This window comes from Acinonyx jubatus, chromosome C2, assembly GCF_027475565.1.
Source record: "Acinonyx jubatus isolate Ajub_Pintada_27869175 chromosome C2, VMU_Ajub_asm_v1.0, whole genome shotgun sequence".
NCBI classification, from domain to species: domain Eukaryota; kingdom Metazoa; phylum Chordata; class Mammalia; order Carnivora; family Felidae; genus Acinonyx; species Acinonyx jubatus.
The window spans coordinates 4,325,185-4,334,152 of NC_069384.1; positions in this window are offsets into that span (position 1 = coordinate 4,325,185).

Sequence of the window (8,968 nt, forward strand, 5' to 3'; positions counted from 1 at the left end):
TTTGATACATAAATCTTTTTTAATTTTGATGAAGTCCAGGGTGTCCACACATTTTTGTTGTTGTTGCCTGTGCTTTTGGTTTCATGTCGAAGAAACTGTCGCCAAATCTAAGGTCATGCAGATCTGCCCCTGTGTTTTATTTTTAGAATGTTACGATGTTAGCTCTTACATTTAGGCCTTTGATCCACTTTGAGCTGATTTTTGTATACGGTGTGAGATAGGGCTCGACTGTTGGTCTCTATCTATCTATCATCTACCCATCTTAATGTAGAACAAAGGGAACACAAGATAATTGAAAAATTCTACAGTTCACCGATGGTTCTGTATTCCCTATTGTAATTCCAATTTCTCTCCCATGCAAGCAAACCCTTTACCCAGTAAGTTGGGTGTAGTGAAAGGGTGGGTGCAAATTAATAAAGACAGACCTCACTAAAATGGAGTAGGGGGCCGCGAAGGGGAGCTCTCAGCCCCACCACTCATCTTCCATTGCGAAGCCAACAGGAAGAGACATGCCCTGCCCTTAGCTACTACGTTACAGGAGGAGGAAGGACGTCTCTCCCTCCCAGGGCAACAGCCCAGCCAATAAGAAGCCACGACACCTCCAGCTCCCAGTTTACGCCAATGAGCTTTGTGCTTACAACACCCTCAGCCTCACTTTCATCTACAAAAGAGCCTCCGCTCCTGCCTTATCCAGACTTGCCCATGGCTTTGCCCTAGCTAACTTGTCTGAGACTGTGATTCTCTGCTATTCCCAAGTACACCCGTCTTCTTTTGCTGGTAAAACAACTAGCAGTTTTATTTTTCGGGTTCACAAGTGAATAATAAGAAGTCATTGTTCATTGAATGGATAAATGCACGAAGTGCTTTAACCGGAGTGAGAGAACGTGTTTCTACGTCCTCACAACGTCCCCATAGGGACTGCGATCACTTTTTTGGGTATTTCTGATGCGTCATCTGTACAGGAGGGTAATGACGCCTGCTGTGGCCAATGTCGCTGGTGCTGCTCCCAGATGCCCTGTGACCCCATCACCCACCACACCTGTGTGCTTCCCCTGGCTTCTGTGAGACAGCTTCTAGCAGCATCCGCCCCCCCCCATCCCTGTCCTGGCTCTCCTGGGAGCATAGCCGTCACCACACATCTGACTGAGTCCGCAACGCCTGGGGCTTTATGCCCACCCACGCTGCGCCAGCCCCGGGCTGACAGGGACCAGCCCGGCTCCTTCCTATTGGCCTAGTTTACCTTCTTCTGCTTCCCCTCTCTGCCTTCCCCACTCCTGGACGCTCTTCCTGAGTGCACCACTCTGTGCGCGCGTCCTTATCTCAGGCTCGGCTCCCGGGAAGCCTGCTTCTCTCCCGGGGCCGTTATGGGCATGAAATGTGACAGCTCACGGAGAGCTCCATGCCTGCTGGGTGTCCTGTACGGGTGACAGGCGTCCCCACCCTCGCGGCCTGTGCCGCAGTCGTCTGACTGGCCTCCTGAACACCCACTGCCCCTGCTGTGCCCACCCCACGCCCAAGTGCCAAGTCCTGCCCACGACTCGACTTCCTGGACTCCCATTTCACCCAGAGCTTCCCCTTGGGGGGCTCGAATAACTTCACCTTCTTTCCAAAGCCTCCCACGTCTCTCAGCACCGGCTGGCACGCCTCCTTTCTGAACCCCGACACCACCTGTTGCCTCTGCCAAACCGTGTAGCTCATGACGGTGGATTGTCTTCGTTTTTTAAATTTATTTCAGGCGTGTGAATCTGGTCTCTCCCACGTGGTGTCACCCATCGAGTCAAGATAACGAACTCTTTCGCTGAGTCAAGGCCACATTCTAACACCCCTGAAAGGGGGAGATGATCTTTCAGAACATGACATGTCAGCGTGTACCTAGTCGGCCCCTGTTAGTTTTGCTGAGAGGTACATAAAATAACGGGGCGTCTTTACTATGGGTGAGACCTCAGTCTTGATTACCTGTGACCTAGGATGTGTGCGTGTGTGTGTGTGTGTTATTCTCTAGTACTTTCTCCCAAATGGGCCCACGGTGAGCATCAAACGCACTGTGATGTGAATTACGTGAAATCCTCAAGCTGCACCAAGATGCCCGGATGCCCGGAGCATCACCAGATTTCTGTTTGGGTTTCACGTGCAAATAAGAGTCCTTTCCTTAAGGCAAAAGCAGTCCCTTTTTTTCCAACAGAAAAGGGAGACCTCAGTGAACCAAGCGTTGAGCACCGATCGTATACAAACGCCAGGTCTGAAGCCAGCGATACAAATCCCCCGCCTGGCCCTGACTTCCTCAGCACCAACAGCCTGGTGGGGCTGCCCTAGATGGGGGGAGGGGAATAAGGGGGGTTCTCTGCTGTTTAGAGCAGAATTAGCCCTAGCCTGTCTCCTCCACCTTCCACCCCCGGACTGTGCTAGGAGCAGTCAAGGTTGTGCACAGGAGTACTGGAAGTAAGAATCGCTGATGATAAGTAGGAGGGCAGATAAGAACATGCCCCTCCAATGACCGCCCTCAGGAGCCCCACGCCGTCCCCATCTCGGGGCAGGGCACTTTTTCCCGTATACCTGTTGGCACCTGACTGGACCCAGTAGGCGTGAGAGAAAGACTCAGGTACCTGGAATGTAAATATTTGGGTTCAGGGTGACTGAGTTCATACCAACCCCTGTTATACCTCGTGTGCGTTCTTGTAAAACAGGAAGAAAAACAAAACGCTTCGGTAAAAATAGTTCTGTCTTATGTGGAAACACCTCCCCACCACCATCCCCAACAGTACGTGGCCTTGTATCAGCGGCGGAAGAGGGTTTCCAACGAATTCTCTTGCTCCCCCCTCCCCCCCCCACCCTTGGCCATGTTGCCAAGGGCACTTTTTCCGTGGCAGGCTTTCTGGGCAGGCTTCCCGGGAGCCCCCCCACCCCCGGCCATGTTGCCGCCTCAGCCGGGCGTGGAGACCAGATGAGGAAGAAACCTGAATTTAGAGTCAAGAACAAAGAAACGCAATCCAACAAACAGAAACTGAGGGCCAGAGAAGCAGAGATTTTGTCTCTTTGTCAGGCATCTCGCTGGTGGAGCCCACAGAACCACGGCCATGCCGCACATCCGGCCACGTGTGGGGGTCCTGGGAGAGGTGGGACCTCACAGCATTTCAGCCCTCAGTTCTCCTCCAGGGGGCTCCTGTGAGTGTCCTTGCCACGCAACTCCCGTGTCCTCGTCAGCAGCAATACAGGGACGGCCAGCACGTCCCCCCGACTTCAACCCTGGTGTCTTCTGATCACGTTACAAAGCCCCCCATACGAACCCTCGTTCCCCTGCAAATAACACGCACCCTGACTAACCCCGGCCCCGTTTGGGGACAGTGGCCCCACGGTGCCATCAGAACCTCTTGCTCTCCCCATCTCCCTCCTCTATCACCCTTACCGCTGGATGTCATTCCCCACATCATTGCTTCGTGATTACAAGGTGGCTGCTGTAGCTCCGGACATTGCTCCCGTGGTTCAAGGAGAAAGAAAGAATGGGAGAAGGGGGATGGTGTCTGTTCCAGGGAAGTAAAGTTTCCCCAGAAGCCGTAGCAGGTTTACCAGAAGGTTCCTACGGCCACCTCTAGCTTCAGAGAGTCTGGAAAGCTGACTCCTTTTACCTGGGCGCCTTATCTGCCCTGTTAGTTAGGACGTGGGGGGTTGGATATTGGGCTGGCAGCCAGCGGCGTCCGCCCTGGTGGGTAAGTGAGGAAGCCAGAATCTCTGTCCAGTGCGGGGGGAGGGCATATGCTTTAAAAAGCAGGAAATCCAGGGCAGGCACAGGTCAGCACATGCCATCAGGCCGTGTTTTCTCCGTGTCTTACGAAAATAGTCACACGGTCCTCCCGCTAAATTTCCCCCACTCTTCAGGGCATGTTAATAGAATTTTCACCTAAAATAACGGAGGACGTTGGATGCCAGTGCATTTGTTGGAGTGGTCTGGAGAATTCCATGTGCCCGAGAGCTCTCTCTGGACTGTGTGGGAGGGTTCTTGATAGGGCAGAAGGTCTGAGAGCGCCCGTGGCCCCCCACGTGCCCCTCAGGCCCGTCCCACCTGCTCTAGCCTGCTTAGCGGGATTTTCAGTTCAGACACTGGTTTTCTTTATTTTTTTTAAATTTTTTTAATGTTTATTTTTGAGAGAGAGAGACAGAGAGGCAGTGCGAGTGGGAGAGGAGCAGAGAGAGAGGGAGACAGAATCCGAAGCAGGCTCCAGGCTCCCAGCTGTCAGCAGGGAGCCCGAGGCGGGGCTCAGGCACTGTGAGATCGTGACCTGAGCCGAAGTCAGATGCTCCACCGACTGAGCCCCCCAGGCGCCCCTGGATACTGGCTTTCTGACCACAGTCAGGGCGGAAACCCAGTGCCCCTGAGAGCAACATCATTCTGGATCCAAGTTCCCTGACCCATTTTTCCCCCGAGAGGTAAACCTAAATCCAGGGGTGTTTACTGTTAGAAAACAAACATGCGAGAAAAAAGTGGCAAATATTGACCCAGCCCTGGCAATGCACTGGGCACGGCCCCACGGGCTCGCTGTGGCCACGAGGAAGCCGTTACAATCCCCATGCACACAGGCAAAACAAAGTTGTCTCTGATCTCCGGTGGAGACTGGGGTCCGCAGCCTCCTGGGGCCCAGTTCACACCCGTGCACGTTCCCCAGAGTCCCACCCAGGACCGCCGTCACCTGCACTGGCCAGCAGCGTCTCTGGGTCTGAGGTCCCTGGCCCCGTACACCCTGGTGGACCCTCCTGCCAGACGCCCCTGCCAGTGCCTGCTCCTCGGCCCCGAACTCGCAGCTTGCGGATCCCCAGAGAACCACACGGTGTGGTCGCCTCCCCTGGGGCTCCCGCTCCAGTCCTGCCTCGGCCCGTGTCTGGGGAGACGGGTGCTCCCCTGGACCCGTAAAGAAATCAACAGAGAAGCCAGGGACAACGGGCCTTTCGTCCCAGTGTCGTTGATGGGAGGGAGGGAGGCCCCAGGTCAGGCCCTGGGGACAGTGGAAGACCCGGGAGGACACGAGCAAACAGACACGGAGCTCAGGGTGAGTGTGGGGGAGGGCAGGGCGCCGCCGGCAGGCAGGAAGGTCGCCGTTCCCCCATCCAGGCTCAGCTCCTGGTCCCCTGTGGGCTGGGAGGCGTGGACGGCCTGTTACTGCTCTGCAGAATGTTCCCCGGGGTGGGCCAGGCTCCTTCCATCCAGGGAGTCCCCTCACGGACGCCATCCCCAGCCCTCACCACCCTGCCTCCGGCTCGTGTCCCCCCATCCTCTGTGAGGGTCTGGGCTCGAGACCCCCCCCCCAGATGTGGCCTGCTCCCTGGAGGTCAAGCACACCCAAGATTCAAGGCCCCGGGGAGGGCCGGGCAAACGCCTCTGACGACCAGGCAGTGGGGGCCTTGTGGACAGCCTGCATTCGGCTGAGGACTTGGTTGGCAAGGAGCGGACGCTGGGGCCCAGCCACAGCCCTGACTCCCTCCTTCCGCGGCTGTCTTCGCCCCCTGGCCTGGGTCCACCTTTTATCTTTGCCTGCCATGGATATCTGCCAGCCTGCCAGCCCTCAGAACCAGGTAAATGAGGAATAAACGGAGGCACAGCCCTGTGGCTGGCCCGGGGGAGCCAGGCACATCCCCAGAGTGCCAGGCAGAGCAGGCCACGGGCGAGTGCCACGCAGCCCTCTCCCCTGCCCAGAAAGTACACACCGGCCGCTGGGCCTCGGGCGACCTGCCCTGGCACACATCACAGCCTCTGGGACGTGGTTCCTCACTGATTGCAGACATCACCCTGTGGGGTTCCGCCCGACGTCAGGAATGATGCAGAGCCTTGCCCCTTGCGACTCTGGTTTGGGGACGTATAGGTGTTTTCTGACACCCGTGATTCCGTATTGGTGGCTGTGTCCCCGGGCCACAGGTGGGGGGAGCACCAGCTGACGGTGTGGAGAGAGCTGTCCCATAAGGCCCAGCTGCGTCCCACTTTCCTAGTCCCAGACGACTTTCAGCCAAGCCTGCCCCTGACTCACACAGGACGCAGAGCACATTTGCACCCACCGGCTCCATGGCTGTGTCCCTCCCGGGTGGACGGTGTGCTCTGTCTGTTGTGCACCTGGGGGAGTCACTGGGCTGGGGGACTCAGGAAGGGGGGGAACTGGGTCACGTCAGCTCAGCAGGGAGACAGGGGAAGAGCTGTCAGGAGCCCGAGTCCTCTGTGGCCAAGTGCAGTCTCCCACTCCAAGGAGAGAGAAACTGAGGCCGGCTCTGGCCATGCCCTCCTCCCCTGCTTTTCCTCCAACCTGTCCGGTGGGCCCCTCTTTCTGGCCCTCTCCAGGCTGCAGACTTCTTGCCAGTCCCCAAAGAGGATGCCCCGGCTCCCCTTCCGCCTCCGCAGCCCGGCCAGGCAGCCCCACCCCTGGGTCTCCATATCCCCCGTCCAAGGCAGCTGGTCTTCTGGCTTCCTGAAGCCCCAAATACCTCCCACTCTGCTCTCGGGGAAAGCCAGAGACCCCGAGCACCCATGGGGGCAGACCTGCCAAGGACCTAGGTTGCTGTTGGATGACTTTCAGGAGCTGGTGGAAACAAGGGCAGTGCCCCTCGGACGTGAGGAAGGAAATCCTGAAAGCCATTGACTTGGCCCCCAGCCGGATTCACCGTGGCATGTGCTGGGTTTGCTGAGCCCAACCATCATCATTAGCATATTATCCTAAATCACTTCCTAAGGAAACAGAGCAACTCAGACCTGGGTCCCTGCAAACCCCAACACCCTAACTGCCCCCATGTCCACTGTGGCTGCCCCTGGAGGAACTTTCTGGAACAGACAGTTGGTAATGTTGGCCTTTGTTCATTGATTCTGCAAATAATGGAAATTATCTTTTGCAGCCCTGACAGAATGACAGTGAATTTCAATGCACAGAGTCCCTGAGGCTGGAGAGCCCCCATTTTAAGGGAGCAGGTGCCCCAGCTGTGGTGTGACAGAGAAGATGTGTCTCAGCACTCTTCTGTTTTGTTTGTTTGTTTTTAAAGAATAAGTAACTGCTGGAGAAGCTTGCTGTGGCCGTGAGATCATCTCTCATGATCAGATACATACATGTCACCACCTTTGGTGAAGGCTAACTGTGCCCCCTCTGTGATCCCACAACAACCCACACCCAACAGAAGAGGTGTAAGCGGGTATGTTTGTGTTACAAACCCTCTCTTAAAACTTTGGGCCACATTTCACTTTAACAGATGCACCTGTTTATTCAGATCCAGTCCATCTTTCTGTAGGTTTTTCTTGTTTGAAATAAATAACCCCACTTCCTGTTGTTTGAAGATATGAAGGTTATGAAGAATAATCTTGAATGGATCACAAAGAATACAAATGACCCACTGTTGCAGCGTGACTCATAATTAACACTTTGGTCTTTGAGTTTATTAAAATGAATGGCTGTGGATTGTATAAACTGAGATATAAATATTTGAAGTGTGGAGCACTGTATGTCCGAGACTCGGAGGAATATATAGTAACGAAAAGAGACCATGTGATAAGTCACGTTTATTCATCACGGTTTTGAGCGAGATCGACTTCCGGTTATTTCGACTGAAGAGAGAGTTTGGACCAAAAGCCCCAAATGAAAACAATTGGGTAAAATGTCTTTGAATACTGTTTCCAGGAATTGGAGCCCTAACAAGGTGATAAAATGGTATGGGTAAAGATCCAGGAGAAGGCGGAAACCCGCAGAGAAATGGTCAACCTTGGGTGTTGCCTCTGTCCTGGGGGTTTCTGCTGATTCAGGAAGAGGAGGCCAGAATCTGAGAAGCACTTTGGCCACCTTGGGAGGCAGGAGGTCAAGAGCAGGAATCCAGGCCTGCCAAGTTTGGGTCTCCATGACTCCCTGAAGCATTGAGTTGGGAGCCCAATGGGTCACAGCCTAGAGGTCAGAAGAAAGAAAAAGTAACTCAGCCCCCACATGGACCACCACTCAACTTCAAGTTACCCAAGTGGTCCCAAGTATGTCAACCACTGAAATTGTATTAAGGTGATCCCAGGTTGATGGTACCTCCAGGTACCTGGCTGAAATAAAAGAAAGTCACCTCTGGAGAAAGGTGACATTGTACCAGCCCTCAAACTACTTCTAAGCAACTCCTGAAATACAATGTTTGGCACCCTATCTGAGATAACCAGAAACATGAGGGGACAACACACCATAAATTAGAATGAGCAAAAACACCAGGCAATCAAAAGAGGCACACAAGGGCTCTAGAGAAAAGAATTTTCAAACGCAATCTCTGAAGTAATTATGCTTATGGTGTTCAAGGTTTTAAAAGGCAAGGTTTAAAATTCTTAACAGAAAACTGAAAACTTTAAAAAAGCGAGAACAGTTTGGGACAAAGTAAAAATTCTAGAACTGGAACACATTAATCACACAATGAGTGTGTTTTGCAGCAGGTTAGACTCAGCTGAAGAGAGAATATATAAACTGGAAGATAAGCCAAAGAAAATATGCAGATGGAAGCAGGCAGAGAAAAATGATGGAAAAGACAAAGGAGGTACAAGACGAGGGGGATACAATGAAAGGACAGCATTTCAGAAGGAAAGGAGAGAACGGACAGAGCAACATTTGAAGAAATAGAGGTTGAGGAGGTGATTTAGTTTTTCTCTTCATTTTATAGGGAACTGAGCTCATAGTTTGTATGAGCATTCTTATTAGGAAGCTGAAGTGCTCTAAAAAAATACTCTATTATCACTCTCAGATAACTAGGGCAAAAAGACTATTTTAAAGTTATGGAAACAGAGGAACTTAAAGCAGGCTTAGACAAATTTATTTTCAAAGATCACTCTTCAATTTGACTGACAGATGAATAATAAACTTAGGATTATTTTAGCTAACACACTGTTTGTAACTGTTTTGGTGCTTTGGGAATATAGTTGAGCAGCTTTTCAAGTACTTGAAACTAAAAACTAAGAATGCCCTCTGAGAGTAAAACTGAAACAGGGAAAGAG